The sequence below is a fragment of the Tachyglossus aculeatus genome, chromosome X4 (genome assembly GCF_015852505.1).
Source record: "Tachyglossus aculeatus isolate mTacAcu1 chromosome X4, mTacAcu1.pri, whole genome shotgun sequence".
Lineage (NCBI taxonomy): Eukaryota > Metazoa > Chordata > Mammalia > Monotremata > Tachyglossidae > Tachyglossus > Tachyglossus aculeatus.
The window spans coordinates 47,542,829-47,549,480 of NC_052098.1; the positions used below are offsets into that span (position 1 = coordinate 47,542,829).

Genomic DNA, 6,652 nt, shown 5'->3' on the forward strand with positions numbered 1-6,652 from the left:
GATTAGAACCCACAATCTTCTGACTCCCAGACCTGTGCTCTATCCACTGAACCATGCTTCTTCTCACTTACTGAGCTCTTTGAAGGATGGCAGGACATCCAAGGAGAGAAGCCTTGAAGACAGGAGGAAATTCGAGACTGCAGAGAGGGAAAGTGATCAGGGCTGGAGAGAGAGTTTTGGGAATCGTCCATAGAGAGCTGGGATTTGAACCCATAGGAGTAAATGAGTTCTCCAAGGGAGAGGGTATAGATGGGGAATGGAAGAGGATTCAGAACTGAGCCTCGAGAGACACCCACTGTTATGGGTAGGAGACAGAGGAGGAGCCTGAGAATGAGACTGAGAAAGAGGAGCCAGAGAAATAGGAGGAGAACCAGGAGAGTCAGGGAAGTAAAGGTTGGAAAATGTTTCCAGGAGAAGAGAGCAGTCGACAGTGTCGACGACAGCTGACAGGTCAAGGAGGATTAGGTTGGGGTAGAGGTTGTTGGATGTGGTAAGAACGAAACGATTTGTGACCTTAGAGAGGATGGTGTCAGTAGAATGAATATGGCTGCAGCCAGATTGGAGGTGGTCAGCGAGAGAATTGGAGGGGACAAAGTGGAGACAGCGGGTGTAGCCAACTCGCTGAAGGAGTGTGGAGAGAACTGGTGGGAGTGAGATGGTGTGATTACTGGAGGGAGCCTTGGGGTCAAGGGAGAGTTTTTTTAGGATAAGGGACACATGTCTGGTGAGGAAGAACGAATCCGTCTTGTAACACAGAAGCCATTTCCTAAAACACTGTAGTTGTTGGGTTTATTTTACCCGATAAGCAATAATACCAAAGAAGGCATTAGAGAAGAAATTAATTTGTCTGAGAATTTTAATGAGGAAGAATTTGAGGAGAAACAGAATTGTTTTCCAAAGGAGTCTGAGGAGGTGGTGAATTGCCCTGCTGTCAGGCGGTAGAAAGAATGCTAGATGAGCCCGCAGGGGAGGCGGGGCGGGGCGGGTTAACGGCTTCCCCTGGTTTTACCCGGTAATGGGTTTAAGAACAGCAGGCAATCAGAGCAGCGAATCAGGACCCCCGACTGCAGCCCCCCCCACACCCTCCGCGCCAAACAACCAACAAAGTGGGAAAAGAACTGGTCCCTTAGGCCGCAGCTAAAGCGCCTAAGACTTGAGCCACGACAATGTGCTGCGGGCAGCCGGATTCCTCGAACTCCTACGTGGATCCATCTGCAGGAACCTGGGGAAAACAATGAGATGGATATCTACATTTGTCATAATTTGTGTATGTGAGTGTGTGTGTGTGTGTGTGTGTGTAGACTTTCACCCCTTTTTAATTTGACTAACAATGGAATAGCGCTGTGTATACCCTTTCACCCCTTCTTTTCAATTTGACTAACTATGGAATAGCGCTTTCCTCTGTATACGTTGGTGGTTTGGTTTCACTTTGAACTTGTCAACGGGTGGCTGACACAGTAGAAGTTCCCGGTTAATGCGGGCTGCCCAGCAGGGGAGGCGAATCTAGGGATCTTGCCCCAGTGGATCAGAAATCTGGGTGAATGGCATCCAAGGATCTCATCCAAGGGGAACAGGAATCAGGAGAGATAGATCTTTCGCAGCCTAGGGGAGGCCAGGGAGGACTAATATCTCAGTCAAGTCTCGTGACAATGACACGTGTCGTCCTCACACAATAGACTCTACGCTCCCTGAGGGCAGGATCTTATCTACTGCCTCTATTTTCCTCTCCCAAGTACTCAGTGCAGTGCTCTGCACGCAGTAGACCATAACCTCCTTATGGCCATGGATCACATCTCCCAATTAATTCTGTTAAGCTGCACCTTCCCAAGCGCTTTACAGTTCCTGGAACACAATAACATGTAATAAGTGGAAATGATTGATTGATTGGTTCGTAGTAGTAATAGGGTTGATGTTCTTCCGTATTTCTGAAAACTGACAGAGGTTTCTCTTTAGCGCAAACTGAGTAACATTAAATAATAATAATAATAATGATAACAATAGCAATAATAATAATAATAATAATAATGTTGGCATTTTTAAGCGCTTACTACGTGCCAAGCACTGTTCTAAGCGATGGGGGGATACAAGGTAATCAAGGTTGTCTCACGTGGTTCTCACCGTCTTAATCCCCATTTTACAGACGAGGGAACTGGGGCACAGAGAAGTTAAGTGACTTGCCCAAAGTCGTGCAGCTGACAAGTTGTGGAGCTTGGATTAGAACCCATGACCTCTGAGTCCCAAGCCCGTGCTCTTTCCACTGAGCCCGGAGGTGTACATATCTGTTCTGTGCCTTTCCAAAATGAAATGAAAAAGCAGCATAGACTGGATAAACCACAAAACTGATACAATTAGAACAGGGCTTGGCGCATGGTAAGCGCTTAACAAACGCTTCTGGTTATCATTGTACATTATCATTGTACTTCCCAACCGCTTAGTACACTGCTCTGCACACAGTAAGCGCTCCATAAATACGATTGATTGATTGATTGATCATTATTATAAAAGTGTTTCTTCCAACCTATGCATGACACGTTTCTGTTTTCTTCTGGGTTGTCGTATGAGTTATTGCAAATACAAGCTTTGAAACCTTTCCGATCCCTCGGACATTACCTTTTGTTCTGAAAATAGGACCTAGGTAGACTTGGATTTGCTTGTTATTTGTTAACTTCTTCCTTTGAGCCAGGCATACGGGTGGTTTTTTTTCTAATATGTATATATCATAACAATAATTGTGGCATTTTCTAAGCATTTACAACGTGCCAAGCACTGTAGTAATCGCTGGGTAGGTACAAGCGAGTGAGGTTGGACACAGACCCTGTCGCAGATGGTGCTCACAATCTTAATCCCCACTTTTACAGTTGAGGTAACTGAGGCACAGTGTTAAGTGTCTTCTTCTGAGGGCATAAGTCCCCTCGGGTAGCCACGTGGGACAGGGACTGTGTCCAGCCTGATTACCCTGTATCTACCCCAGCGCTTAGTAGAGGGTTGTCACATAATCAGTAAATTACAAATACCATTGTCATTATTATCATTATTATTAATATTATTACCACTACTATTATGAATATTATTAGTATTGTCAGGAACACCGACGGAGATGTTTGCCCTGCCTGTACTCCCCAGCCTACTAAAGAATTCACCTCACCCAAAAATTGCTGCTGCCCTTGGACGAGATCCGTGGATTCACGTCCCTCAGATTCCTGATCACCTGGGGCGAGATCTGTGGATTCACCTCCCCCACCCCGGGCAGCCCTTATTAACTGGGAGCACCCACTGCGTCGGTCACTCGCTGACAAGTTCAAAGTGAACTTGTAAACCAGCACTGTATACAGCGGAAAGGTTTTATTCCATGCTTAATCCATTCAAGAGGAGTAAATACATGCATATACCTTCACGTGTACAAACACAAACACACACATATGTGTGTATGTTCATATACATATACAGGTACCCATCTGACTGTTTCTACGTCACAAGATGGATTCACTCTTGCTCACCTTAATTATCACTATTATTACCGTCCTTCTTATTAGCACTATTATAATCATTACTATCATTATTATTATTATTTTATTATTATTGCGATTATCACCCTCTGCGGGGAACAGGAGGGAGAAAGCCTGTGGCCCCCAGGAGAACGGTCTTCCGGCCCTGATGCCCTCCAGGTCCCCGGCCCATGTCCGATGGGCAAGGCGCCCGAGAAGACATCGTGGGTCCTAAACGAACTGTACCGTTCCGCGGGGGGCATGGGATTTGCCCCCGTCACGTGACCCTGGGTGACGTCCCAGACGAGACAGCGCTAGACAAAGAGGGGGAAGGGGAGGCTGGGCAGGCTGGCCAGGAAGAGAGTGGCAGTTGCATACGGCCCCCGTCTTCCCTTCCCTCCCCAACCCAGTCATAGAGACTCCCCACTGTGGGGCAACCCCACGCCTTTCAACCCAGCCACCTCATCCAGGCAGGGAGGCCTATCAGGCGGCGCCCTCAAAGAGAAATGGCGTTGCTGCTCTCGGCCCCTCAGCCCCGGCCTGCCCCGCCCAAGACGAGCTCGATTAGTTCTGCTCCAGGGAGGGCGGGGCCGGGGGGACACGGGGGAGGGGCGTCGGGGAGCCACCACAATTGGCTGCTTTTCGCGTCCCCCTTCCTCCTACCCCGCTCCCTCGCTGACTGGCTGCTCTTTGTGTGCTCACTCTGTCCCCGCCCACCTTGGGCCCGGCCGCTCCTCTCTCGCTCGCTGATGGCCCGCCATTGCTAGCTCGCTCCGCCCCTTCCCGCCTGGGCCAGGCAGTTTCTCTCTCGCCCGCTGATTGACGGGTGTGTGTGAGCTGGCCCCGCCCCCTCCCGAGGACTGACGGTGGGGGAGGTGGCAGCCCACCCCCACATCCTGCCCTGGAAAGAACCGGCGGCTCCTTGAAGAAGCGGCGCAGCTGGGACTGACGCCATCTTCAACGGTCAAATAGAGGCCTCCTACCCGCTCTGCTCAGTGAATGCCGTTAGGAGGAGAGGGGGCTACCTGACCCTCTCCCATCCGACTCTCCCCAGTCGGAACCTCCCCCTTCTGATTCTCCCCTAGTCTGACTCTTCCCTGTCTGTCTGTCCCCCTCTCACCGACCCGTATCTGGGCCTCCCCGACCTGACTCACCCCCTGTCTGCCTCTCCCCTCGTCATCCTCTCGTCTGGGCCTGACTCTCCCCTCAGGCTGACTTCCTCCAGTATCCTTGTCATATGAGTGTGCCGAAGGGGACGGAAAACTCTCGGTACAATCTTCTCTCAGTAAACACTCAAGAAAGAGCGGGCTGGATCGGTTAAAGGCCAGAATCGGCAAGCTGGGCCGCCTCCCTCACGTGGATTCTCCCTTCCTTCCTCCTTTTTTTTTCATATGTTATTTATTAAGCTCTTACTTTATGCCCGCCCCGGTACTATGCCCTGGAGCAGATTCAAATCAATTAGGTTAGACACAGTCCATATCCCACACGGAGCTCAGAGAGTTGATCCCCATTTTACAGAAGAGGTAACGGAAGCCCTGAGAAGCAAAGTGACATGTACAAGGTCACTCAGCAGACAAGATGCCCAAGTGCCAACCACCGTACAGAGCACGGAGTTAGATCACTGTAAACACAATGGACACAATCCCTGTCCAACCGGGAACATTTTCTTCCCCCTCCAACTCACCACCTTCTCAACCAGGTCGTGCAGAATCCCTTCTGCCTCCGGACTTGCCAGGCCCGCTACGCCATGGTGGCTCTGGAAAGAAAGAGACCGGTGGGAAAAGTTGCCGTCAGAAGGGACGGGCAGTAGCACCCCGCTCTCCGCCACTTTTCTCTCTCTCCATGAAGTATCGGTCCCCGCCGGGCCCGACACTGTGTCCTGCTTTATCGTTTCGTCGCTCGCGATGGGTCTGCCCCAGGCCCCGACCCCACCCCCCCGGTGACACTGTTAGATCAGAAGACCTAACCAAGGGGCGAGGACTGGGCCTGAATCCCAACGGGGAGTGCTCTGCCAGTGCTCAGTACAGCGCTATGCCCACAGGAAGCGCTCCATCGATACCCTCCCGCGCCCGGCCGCTCCTGCATAGGGAGCACTGGCCTTTGGGTAACGGGCCCCAGAAAGGCCTGGAGCGAGATCCTTCCCCAAACAGCCAGCCCCTGGATCCCGCCCTGGACTTGTGGTCCCCATTAAAAAGCTCCCCCCCCCCCGCCGCCGAGGGGAACCCACCGGCCCCAAACTCATTGACTCTTCTCACCAGTGTCGGGTTAGATCACAGACTCTGTGCAAGATTCCGAGAAGTCAGTTCATGTAGGTTTCCCCGAATCAAATGGGTCCCGACTAGAGCCTAGTAGGTGCAAATCTTCCCTGTTCAGCTCTGTCAGTTAAGCAGGGCCCGGCAGTTGGCGGGGGAGGGGGGGCCGTCGCCATGGCCACCATTATTAAGGGAAGGTCTTGACGTGGAAGAGGCGGCACGTGGAGGAGATATTCTGAAGGGGGCGGGGCTTGTTCCGAGTAGGCGGGGGATCACCTGACCTTAGGCTCAGACATGTGGCCAGAGTCAATTGGGCTCAGGGGCTACGAGCTAGTGTGTCCAGAGGCGGTGCGGCGAGCATCTCCTGCTCAGAGTCTTTGTGGAGATGATTAATTTCATGTTGTTTCCAAGAAAAGGGGGTTGTCCACTGTGTCGAAGTCGTCTGACTGTTGGCGCAGGATCAGGATCAGAAGCTATTGCATTTGGCAAGAAGGAGATCGTTGGTGACTTGGGAGGGGGCAGTTTCTGTGGAATGAAGAGGATGGAAGCCGGATTGGAGGGGGTCAAGGAGGGAATTGGAGGAGAGGAAGTGAAGGCGGCGGGGGTGGCAGCTTCCATGAATGAATGGGAATAAGCTGCCGGAGAGATGAGAGGGGAATCAGGTAAAGACAATTTCAGCTAAGTCGAGGTTGGGTAATGTTTCTAGGAGTAGGAGGTGGTCCACAGTGCTTAAGGCAGCTGAGAATCGAGGTGGATTAGGCGGGAGTAGAGGCTGCTGGATCTGGCAAGTCAGGGATCATTGGAGGCCTTTGAGAAGGTCGTTTCTGTGAAGGGGGAAGGAGCCAGATTAGATGGGGCCAAGGAAAGAATTGGTGGATAGGAATTTGAGAGAGTGGGTGTAGACAACTTGCTCAA

General features: G+C 51.4%; 1 long non-coding RNA gene across 1 annotated transcript; it reads right to left on the reverse strand.

Moving 5' to 3' along the window:
* Nucleotides 1-1,114: 1,114 nt before the first annotated feature.
* Nucleotides 1,115-5,839, reverse strand: LOC119947805. Its single transcript, XR_005456589.1, has 3 exons — nucleotides 5,741-5,839; nucleotides 5,170-5,241; nucleotides 1,115-1,222 (listed from the first exon to the last, which is right to left on the reverse strand). It is a non-coding gene; the product is annotated as an uncharacterized LOC119947805 (long non-coding RNA).
* Between the last annotated feature and the right edge of the window lie 813 nt (nucleotides 5,840-6,652).